Source organism: Pinus tabuliformis, chromosome 2_1, assembly GCF_031772625.1.
Source record: "Pinus tabuliformis cultivar Carrire ecotype Pingquan chromosome 2_1, CPIR1, whole genome shotgun sequence".
Taxonomy (NCBI): Eukaryota; Viridiplantae; Streptophyta; class Pinopsida; order Pinales; family Pinaceae; genus Pinus; species Pinus tabuliformis.
The window spans coordinates 926,146,791-926,158,326 of record NC_142299.1 but is presented as its reverse complement, the minus strand read 5'-3'; positions in this window follow the sequence as shown (position 1 = coordinate 926,158,326).

Sequence of the window (11,536 nt, the reverse complement as noted above, 5' to 3'; positions counted from 1 at the left end):
GATGCATTGCTATCCATAAATTGGGCCCAGGATTGATGACAAGCTAAGAGAGAGGGCCCAGTAACTGTGCATTTCACAGTTCCAAGTGATAGGGAGAGGGGTTGATCATTGAGACTGTGCAGAGCACAGCTCAAGCTTGACTGAGGAACTTCTGATCATAATCCTTACTGAGGAGAAAAATTTCATAGTGGCCACTAGGAGTCAGGATTGTGTAGTTCAAGAAGATAGTGGCTAATGCGGGATGGGATCTTTGGAGACAGATCTGCGTATTTTTCATGAGCAAGGAGAACTAGGCAGCAGAGAGTCCTGGAGGAAAAATATGTGCAGTTATTGAGGTCAGTGAGCTGCGGCTGAGTGAGGACATTGGAGAGACCTATTTTCAGTTCTGGAGGTCAAGGGAGGTCAGGTTATCTGTGCATTGAGGGGTTCTAGCAAGCAAGGGGAAAAGCTTGAGCACTGAAATTGCGAAATGTGTAGTTCAAGTAAGACTGGGAGGAACTACTACACAATTCTAGGGGTCAAGGAAAGTTGTTGAGCTCTAGAATTGTGCAGTGAAATTTCCCTAGAGGATAGTGACTGTGCACTGTGTAGTTCTAGGCAGCATGGTCACATTACTGAGGGTTGAGATTAGGTAGTTCATAGTTTAGTCGGGATCTGGTGAAGCTGAGTTGCCCAATCACAAAGAGTTTCGGGAAAATGGCTAAGTGCGGGAGAAAGATGGACTTGAGATGAACTTGAATTTGTGATCATACACTTATAATACTTCGACGACATGAAAACATAGACCATCGAAGTAACAAGAAAGAATTTCCCTCTGTGTGACTGCCTCATAACAAGAAGCGACAAGTGCGACACTTGAGTTAGAATTTAGGAAGACCTTGACGACACTTGTGCGACCGTGCTCAAAACTTTGTGTATGAATGTGGCAGGTGTTTACATAGCTAGGATGACTCATATACACAAAGACCAACCTTCGAAACCACCATAAAAGGTTTGCAAACATGGAAAAATAGTCAAACATGCCAAAAGACGACAGTTGATCCACCAAGCAAAATGGAATGCAAGACTTTAGGAAATCTCATGAAATTAGCTTAAGTGTTTACAAAATTGAGGGGAAAGACCAAGGAAGGCTCCGAAATTTGAGTGCAAGAAAAAAATTTTGAGGGTGTTGCAGCCACTACAATAGATTAAAAATTAGACAACAAATTTTGGGTCTTGGAAGTAGATACAACATTATACATTTTAAATAAAGGTTTTCTCAGAAACCACTGTGATAATACTGTGTACGAACTATGGAAGGGAATACTAGGAAATTTCAAACACTTCAAAGTCTTTGGAATCAAATACTACATTAAAAGGGAAGACCAAAAGATTGGAAAATTTGACTCTCAGGTTGACGAAGGCATCTTTGTTGGGTACTCATGAAAAAGTAAAGCATACATATGTTATAATCAGATACTCAACTAGATAGTTGAAAGTATCAATGTAACATTTTATGAATTTCATGGACCAAATGCCAAACAAGGAAGCTCATCCTCAAATGAACTAGAGACAAAAGAAGAAGAGCTAGAAAAGGTTAAGGAGGAAGCCCTGAAAGAAGAATAATCAAATGAAGAAACAACTGCCAACAAGGAGGAGACACGAACTGATCAACAGGCACCTCCTAAGGCTCCCAAGATATGGTATAAAAATAACCATCCCTTAGACCAGATCATTGGGGACATCAATGATGGCATATGAACTAGAAGAAATCGACTACATGCATGCCAAGAAAAGCACATCTTGTGCGCTTATCCACATATTAGCCTAACAATTTGAATAATCCAATAATGATGAGAATTATATAGTAGCCATGAATGAAGAATTGGATTAGATTGAAAAGAATGACACATGGGAATTGGTTCCATGATTGAATGAAAAAATATGTTATTGGCACAAACCGGGTTTTTAGAAACACGCTGAATGAGGATGCACAAGTCACCAGGAATAATGAAAGATTAGTTTGCAAAGGGTATGTGCAGATTGAATACATAGATTTCTAAGAGATATTTGTACTTATCACCAATACGAAAGTTGGTAGGATGTTCTTAACCTATTCTTGTTCGAGAAGGATCAAGGTGTACCAAATGGATGTAAATTCAACATTCCTTAATGGAGAATTGGAAGAAGAGGCCTACATAGAGAAACCTGAAGGAATTCTGCTTACTGACAAGAAGGATTATGTTTGCCGGTTGAAGAAGGATTTATATGGTCTCAAATAGGCTCCTAGAGCTTGGTATGCCCATCTAGGCAGGTACTTATAAAAACAAGGTTTCATAAGAGAAAATGTTGATAACGACCTTTATGTAAAGGTTGAACAAGACAATTTGACTCTCATCGAAGTATATGTGGATGACATCATCTTTAGAAGTGATGATGACAGGTTATGAAAGAATTTTGCATATAGGTAGAGTGATTTTGAGATGTCATTATTTGATGAGTTGATTTTCTTCTTGGGACTCCAAATATCTCAAGAAGACAAGGGCATATTCATCTATCAAACTAAGTACATTAAAAAAATGTTGAAAATATTTAGATGGAAGACAGAAAATTAGTTAGCACTTCAATGGTGACTGGATGCAAGTTGAGCATGGATGATATATCTAAGGATGTAGACCAAAGAATATATAGATCAATGATTGGATGTCTATTGTATGTGACAATTTCCAAGTCAAATGTGATGTAGGCAGTTGGATAGGTAGCATGTCTTCAAGTAGTACCAAAAGAATCCCATGTTGTTGTAGTGAAAAGAATTATTCGATACCTCAAAGGAACAATAGCTTTTGGTCTATGGTATCCAAAAAGGAATGACTTAACCATTGTTGGGTTGTGTTATATTCTTTCCACGACTAACCTACGTAGTTTAATGGGGGGTTAGAGGGGGGCGGTAGCCCCCCTTCGTTGCGTCGATTGCGCAGCGGGGGGGTCACAGGGGGGGCGGCAGCCCCCCCTGTCCGGGGGGTTTGAGGGGGGCGGGTAGCCCCCCTCTACGGGGTCCGAGGCAGCGCCCCGGGAAAAAAATTTTTGGACCCTATATTAGGTTGGGCGAACCTACCTATGGTTTTGTGCATGATTTTTGCACATGGTATTGGACGCGATGGTTTTTCGGTCCATGGTATTGGATGCTTCGGCATGTATAAATATGTATTGTAACATTGAAAGGAACATAATGAAAAATCAAGCTGGTAGTCCCGGTTTTGGGATCCAGGGAAAAATCTCTGTGCGTATGTGTTTTATGGGTTATGCTCTCGCATTGTTTATTTTCTTTGTTTAAGAATTCGTATGCAGGTAATTTCTGTACAGGGTTAAAACCTACATTTGGTATCAGAGCTGTTTTGGCTTCAAGGGGACGCCTTTGTTGCTGAGGGGTTTCGCTCGGGCCTGTGGTAGACCCTGTTCAGTGGGAGATCTGCGAGATCGATTCTGGTGGTGAAAGAAGATGGCGAGCAGTGGAAAGATCGAGATTGAGAAGTTTAATGGTCAGAGTTTTGAGTTGTGGAAACTCAAGATGGAGGATCTGTTGGTCGATAAAGATCAGTGGATCGCGGTAGATCCGGGTACTAAACCATCGGGAGTGACCGATGAAGAATGGAAGAAATTGGATCGGAAGGCAAAGAGCACAATACGATTGTGTGTCTCAGATTCAGTATTGCTGAATGTATCAGGGGAAGCTACGGCAAAGGCTTTGTGGGTCAAGTTAGGGACTTTGTACCAATCTAAGTCTCTGGTGAATAAATTGTTCCTGCGAAAAAAGCTGTATAACCTGAGGATGAAAGATGGAGACTCGGTGACAGAGCATCTGAATGCGTTTAATACTGTGGTAAGTCAGTTATTATCTGTTGATATTAAAATTTCAGATGAAGATAAGTGCATCAGTCTATTGTGTTCTCTACCAGATTCGTGGGATAGTCTGGTTATTGCAATAGGTAGCAATGCAACTGCTTTGCAGTTTGATGAAATAGTCTCAGCCTTGTTGACGGAGGAGATGAGACGGAAGAATATGGACAACCAGAATGGTGATGCCTTGTCTGTACGAGGACGGTCCCAAAACAGAAACAAGAATAAGTCATCGAGTGGGAGATCTAAATCTAGAGGGAGATCTAAATCTCCAAGAAAACCTACAAAGGTGGTGTGCTGGAAATGTGGAAAGGAAGGACACTTCAGAAGGGATTGTAAATCTAAAGCTCCTGATAAAGGAAAGGGATCTGATGATGCTCCTTCTGCAGAGGCGAAAACCACCTCAAATGAAGGTGGGGATGTGTACTTGGCTTCTTCAAGTACACATGTAGATCATGAGGCATGGTTGATTGACTCAGGTGCATCCTTTCACTTCACTCCCCATAGAGAGTGGTTCTGCGAGTATGAGAAATACGATGGTGGTGATGTCTTCTTAGGAGATGATAGGAAGGCTAAAATCATTGGTCGGGGAAAAGTAAAGTTGAAGTTGCAAGGTGGAAGGGTTAGAACACTTCCGGGTGTTCTACATATTCCTGCATTGGCCAGAAATCTGATTTCTGTAAGCAAGTTGGATGATGCAGGTGTAAAGACGGTGTTCGAGAAAGATACCTGCAAGATGGTTCGAGGAGCACTGATATTGATGCGGGGAGTTCGGACTGGAACTCTGTACAAACTGCAAGGTAGCATTGTTGTTGATGGGTGCAATAGTTCTATGGTTCCTAAAAATGGAGTAGAAAATCTAGTGGTTTCTGGAGAGAAGACCATGTTGTGGCATCAAAGGCTTGGACATATTGGAGAGAAGGGCCTTCGAATACTTCATAGTAAAGGTATGGTAGAAGGTATGAATGATAGCTCTCTGGATTTTGATTTCTGTGAAAATTGTGTGCATGGGAAGCAGAATCGAGTGAGTTTCCCCTCTGGTGGTAAGAGGACGAAACAGATATTAGAGCTTGTGCACAGTGATGTGTTTGGACCTGTGAAGGTTCCATCACTGGGTAAGTCTATGTACTATGTATCATTCATAGATGACTTCTCAAGGAATACATGGATATATTTCCTTAAGAAGAAATCTGAAGTCTTTGACAGGTTTAAAGAATTTAAGGCTCTGGTGCAAAATCAGACAGAGAAGAAGATAAAGGTGCTGAGGACAGATAATGGTGGAGAATTTTGCAGCAAGGAATTTGAAGAATTTTGTAAGAAGTGTGGTATAGCACGGCAGAAGACTACTCCATATACACCTCAGCAAAATGGAGTCGCAGAAAGAATGAACAAGACGTTGATGGAAAGGGCAAGAAGCATGCTCAGTGGTGTCGGGTTAGGACAGGAATTCTGGGCAGAGGCGGTGGATACTGCACGTTACCTGATCAACAGATCACCCTCATCAGCGTTGGAGGATAAGACTCCACAAGAAGTATGGACTGGTAAGAAACCCTCTCTTTCACATCTGAGGGTATTTGGATGTGATGCATATGTACATGTTCCAAAGGAGAAACGAACCAAGTTGGATAGTAAATCTGAAAAGTGCATCTTTATTGGGTATAAGGATGGTTTAAAGGGTTATAAGCTTTGGAACCCAGTCACACGGAAGGCTGTGTACAGCCGAGATGTGGTGTTCAGAGAGGTAAAAGATGTTATTCAATCTGAAGTCCAACCAAAGGAACCTGAGAAGATAGAGTTTGAGCCAAAGGAGGAAGAATCGGACTCTGCAGCAGAGGAGGAATCAGAAGATGAAGAGCCACAAACTCCGGTTGTGAGAAGATCAGGTCGAGAAAGAAGGCAGCCAGAAAGGTATAGTCCATCTGCTTTCAGTTCAAATTTTGCCTTGTCTGTTACTAATGATGATCCCAGAACTGTGAAGGAAGCAGTGGATTCAGAGGATGGAAAACTCTGGAAAGAGGCCATGGTTGATGAAATGGTATCTTTGCACAAAAATGAGGCTTGGGATCTGGTAGAGTTGCCGGCTGGAAGGAAACTCATTGGCAGCAAATGGGTGTTCAAGAAGAAGACTAATGCAGAAGGAAAGGTGGAGAAATACAAAGCTCGGTTGGTAGCAAAAGGTTATTCCCAGGTGTCGGGAATTGATTTTGGTGATATTTTTTCTCCTGTTGCCAAGGTAGCTTCTATTAGATTACTTTTATCTGTTGCTGCTACTTTTGATTTTGAGGTAGAACAGATGGATGTGAAGATAGCATTTCTTCACGGGGATTTGGAAGAGGAAATCTACATGAGGCAACCTGAAGGCTTTGCAGTGAAGGGTAAGAAAGAACTGGTATGCAAGTTAAAGAAGTCTCTGTATGGGTTAAAACAGTCACCAAGGATGTGGTATCAGAAATTTGATACATTTATACGGGGACTTGGCTTCACCAAAAGCAAAGCAGATCATTGTGTGTATTTTAAATTAATTGGTGACCGTGTTATTTATCTGGTCTTGTATGTGGATGATATGTTGTTGGTTGGAAATGACAAAGAAATTATCCAGGATTTGAAGACCCAATTGTCCTCCAAATTTGACATGAAAGATCTTGGTGCTGCAAACTATATTTTGGGCATGGAAATTAAAAGAGATCGGGCAAAGAGGAAGCTCTGGTTAAACCAGAGGAAGTATGTCGAGACAATACTGCAGAGGTTTAATATGCAGGATAGTAAACCGGTGAAGGTTCCTATTCCTGTAGGTGTGAGGTTATCTGCTGAACAGTGTCCCAAGACACAAGAAGAGGAAGAGGACATGTCCCGTGTTCCATATGCAAGTGCAGTCGGTAGCCTGATGTATGCAATGGTCTGTACTAGACCAAACATTGCACATGCAGTGGGAGTATTGAGCAGGTTTATGTCAAAACCAGGGAAGGAGCACTGGACAGCAGTGAAGCGGGTTTTCAGGTATTTGCATGGCACTAGTGATTATGGTTTGTGCTACCAAGGAAGACCAGGATTGGACAGAGTGTTGGATATTCATGGCTTTGTTGATGCAGACTGGGCTGGAGATCTGGATCAGAGAAGATCTACAAGTGGGTATGTGTTTAACCTATTTGGAGGTGCAGTCAGTTGGATGAGTAAGAAACAATCTGTAGTGGCACTATCAACTACAGAGGCAGAATACATGGCAGCCACTCATGCAAGCAAGGAAGCAGTTTGGTTGCAGAGATTGTGTTCAAGTATGGGGTTAGTACAGGGAGCTATAAGAATAGACTGTGACAGCCAAAGTGCAATTTTCTTGGCAAAGAACCCTGCTTATCATTCAAAGACAAAGCACATTGATGTTCAGTATCACTTTGTGAGGGATATGATAGAAGACAAAAAGGTGTTGCTGGTAAAGGTGGACACTTTGAAGAATACTGCAGATGCATTGACAAAATCTGTGAGCTCTGAGAAGTTCTCTTGGTGTAGAGAAATAATGGGTGTTTCAGGGCTGGAAAAATGACTAAGCTCTCCTGTGGCCCCCTGTGGAAAGAAAACAACAAGTGGGAGATTGTTGGGTTGTGTTATATTCTTTCCACGACTAACCTACGTAGTTTAATGGGGGGTTAGAGGGGGGCGGTAGCCCCCCTTCGTTGCGTCGATTGTGTAGCGAGGGGGCGGCAACCCCCCCTGTCCGGGGGGTTTGAGGGGGGCGGGTAGCCCCCCTCTATGGGGTCCGGGGCAGCGCCCCGGGAAAATTTTTTTTGGACCCTATATTAGGTTGGGCGAACCTACCTATGGTTTTGTGCATGATTTTCGCACATGGTATTGGACGCGATGGTTTTTTGGTCCATGGTATTGGATGCTTCGGCATGTATAAATATGTATTGTAACATTGAAAGGAACATAATGAAAAATCAAGCTGGTAGTCCCGGTTTTGGGATCCAGGGAAAAATCTCTGTGCGTATGTGTTTTATGGGTTATGCTCTCGCATTGTTTATTTTCTTTGTTTAAGAATTCGTATGCAGGTAATTTCTGTACAGGGTTAAAACCTACAACCATCACATATTATATAAATGAAAAATGGGCAGGCAATGTTGATTATCATAAAATCACTAGTGGAGTAGCCTTATACTTAGGTGGTTGTCTTGTATCATGGCTAAGCAAGAAATAGTCTTCAGTCTCCTTATCCACAGTGGAAGAAGAATATATAGCAACAACAAAATGTTATACCTAGTTTATTTGGATGAAACAAACTTTGTAGGATCTGAAAGTGAAGTTCGATGAGCACATTCTGATCTCTTGCAACAACACAAGTTTCATAAGCATCTCCAAGAATACTATCATGCATTAAAAAATAAAACACATTCCCATCAAATACCATTTTTTTTCGAGAACGAGTTGCTGAAAAATAACATAAAGGTAAAATACATTGGGATAAAGGAGAAAATAGTTGAAATCTTCACTAAACCTTTACTACGAGAAAATTTTAAGTATATTCAACAGAAGCTTTGGATTCCTACAAGTTCACATTAGTTTCCATTCGATACAACCAAGAATACATGGGGAACATACACAGGTTACAAGAAAAGAGAAATAGGAGGCTTGTCAGGGGAAGTCACCCTTTCCCATTGATGTCAAAGGGGGGAAGAAAACATGTCATGAAGATTAGAAGCATGGAGCTAGGGGAAGCGATGATCGCAGTGGGAGTAATTGTGTTTCCATCAATGACAAAGGGAGAGGTTTTTGAAATATAGTTGTCATTGATGTCAACCCAAGAAACAACAGATGATGCATAACCTTTATTGACCAAAATGACATGGAAAACCATAGTTTCTTGAGTCTAGGCCATCTTTGTTGGATTCTCCTCGTCATGACGATTCCGACAGTATGTGGCACGCCATGAGAGCCCTCACGATTTGAGAGATGCTTGTTTGAAGATGAAGCACCACCTTGTCATCAAAAGACCCAAACAAGTTGATGATGTGGCAACTCTTCTTTTTCTAAGACAAATTTTCAAGTCATAAGGCTCTTCTCTAAGAATTAAATTAATTTTCCTTGTGGCAAAGGGTTGTTTATGATTTTTTTTAATTAAGAGAATCTGATTGGATTTGGCTCTAAAAGAATTTGAATTTCAAAATTCAAATATCCCTTAATTTTAGATAGTCAGACTCATCAATGGATCTTTTTGGCTCCATCGAATTTGAATTTTAAAATTTCAATTCCCTCTAAATATCATGTTCATTGCCCTAATTTGACATCTCTCCTATTCTATAAAACAAAACCTCATCTCATCTTCGAAGGTGTGCATCTAATGCACATCAATTAAAGTGATCTTGTTCTCAAATATTTTCGGCCCTTTGGTGAACTAGAGACAAGTATAAAGAGAGGCCTAAATTAATTTTGATCTTCAGCTCTAAGGAATAACAAGGGTCTATTGGTTTATGGCTTAGGGTTTATGGGCTTAAGGGAATTGTTTGGGATTCTTAAAATGATTGTAGGTGGATCTACATCTTGTTGAAGGGCTAAATAAATGTGCTCAAAATCTCTAAACATATCTGATGCAATGGAGTACCATCCAAAGTTTTTTGGCCTTGTTTTCTGAGCATCATTTTCTCTCCAGCTTTGATCACCTTGTCCTTATTGTAGACATTATTGTAGGAATAAGGCTCTACATTGTTTATAATTCTCAACCCTCTTTAGGGAAATACTTAGATTTTTATGGACTCATTTTCTATTCTAACATTGAGATTTAGATTTCCATGGAGCTCCTAAAGTACTTGCGACCTTATACTATTTTGAAGAATGGTAGCCAATTTCATTGAATAGAATTTTGTGCACAATTTTTGAGGTGGCAAAAAGGGTGATTTTGTTCAACACTTATCTTACAAATTTTTCCCTTCACTAAAAAATTATTTGACCTTCATAACATTGATTTGTAAGCCTCAAGGACAAACAACACTTGTTGTTAACTTGGTAGCTCAAGGACAAATTCCCTCCTTTGGACAACCTTCCAAATCCAGAGAAGACCCTATTTTCCCTTGGAAGAAAGTTTATTTGGTGAAAGAAAAATATATTTTTAATGTGAAAACCCACATGTGCACAAAAGTTCAGGTCGGATTTAAAGAAAAATTGGGTCTCCCAAAACCCATATAAATACACCTCAAGGCACATCACTTTCGAGCATCATCAACACATTCATTTCTTCTCTTCTATGGTTAATAGAATGCTGAAAATTGCAGGGTTTTTTTCTCATGTGCGAGGAGGTCTCTTTTCATAAATTACTCTTCTATTGTAATAATTAGTTTGGTTCTCTTTTAATTTCTTATTGAATAAGTTACATTAAAATGTTTCCCGGAACCATTATAGATGAAATATTACTATTTTAATATAATAATAATAATTTAACAATGCTTAGTCATGATTCAAGGATAATATTAAAGTAATACTATTAATATTGACTCAGATTAATAATTATATTAATGTTATACATTGATAATTCTAGTAAGATTACCATTGGCATCACTGAAAAAATAAGTTAACATTACATTATTATTTAAATAGGAAATTTATTACTACTATAACACTATAATATTTTAATAATAGTAATCTTTAAGACTATTATTAATGATATTCCTTAATAACACTATTATAATTCAAGTTGCCTTTGTTATAACTTACTAAATGGGTTAATATCACCCATTATAAGATTATTATTTAGGTTAATTATTTATAAGGATAAGAATATTACCCTATTAGATAATGATAATAATTTAATATTATTTGATACTATTATATCCACTAGTTTCTAAAACCAATAATTATTAAATGGCAAAAAAAAATAATGTTTTTGACCAATCTAACCGTTTATGTTCAATTTTGACCTGGGTCCAATTGAGTCCAATATAGTCATTTTTCCAGTGAAACCTAACCGTTGGAAGATATGACATCCCTATTTAACATGGAGCCTTGATCTGATTTTCAACTTGTCCTAATGATGAACCACACTCGTTGGTTCAAAATGTGTCGACAAAGATTTTATGATGTGATTTTTTTCCAAAAATATTTCTATAAACTCAGGTCTCTTTCTGTTGACCGAAGTTTGACTTCTATTTAGGATGGTTGGGCCAGCTTTGACCATGGAAATTTTGACTTGTTTTTACCTGATTTGGATATGTTTTTGGAGGTCGCATTCTTTGGCACAAAGTTTGATGTTTTCTGGGAAGTTTGACCTCTATTGACCATAGGGAATCTAAAGTTTGATCGTGGACTTTCTTTCTTTTGACTAAGTTCTTGCTGATTGGTTTAGGTGGGTTTGACCAATCTTTTAAGGCCAAGTTTAATGTTGCTTTGACTAAGCTATTTGGAGGAGTTTGACCATTGACTTGTGGACTGGTTAGTGAATCTTTGACTGTTGTTGACTATGGAAGAATCGCAAACTTTGACTTGTTGACCATATTTGACTTTGAAGCTCATCTATTGGATATTGGTTGGTTGATCTCTTCGACAGTCAAAGAATTAATTTTGACTCTTTTTTTTATGAAATTGAATCATTGTATCTCTACACTGAACATTTGATGACAATCTAACAGAAGAAGAATTTGAAATGGTTTTCCCCCTTGTGGGGCTTTTCCCTAGTCTTTGA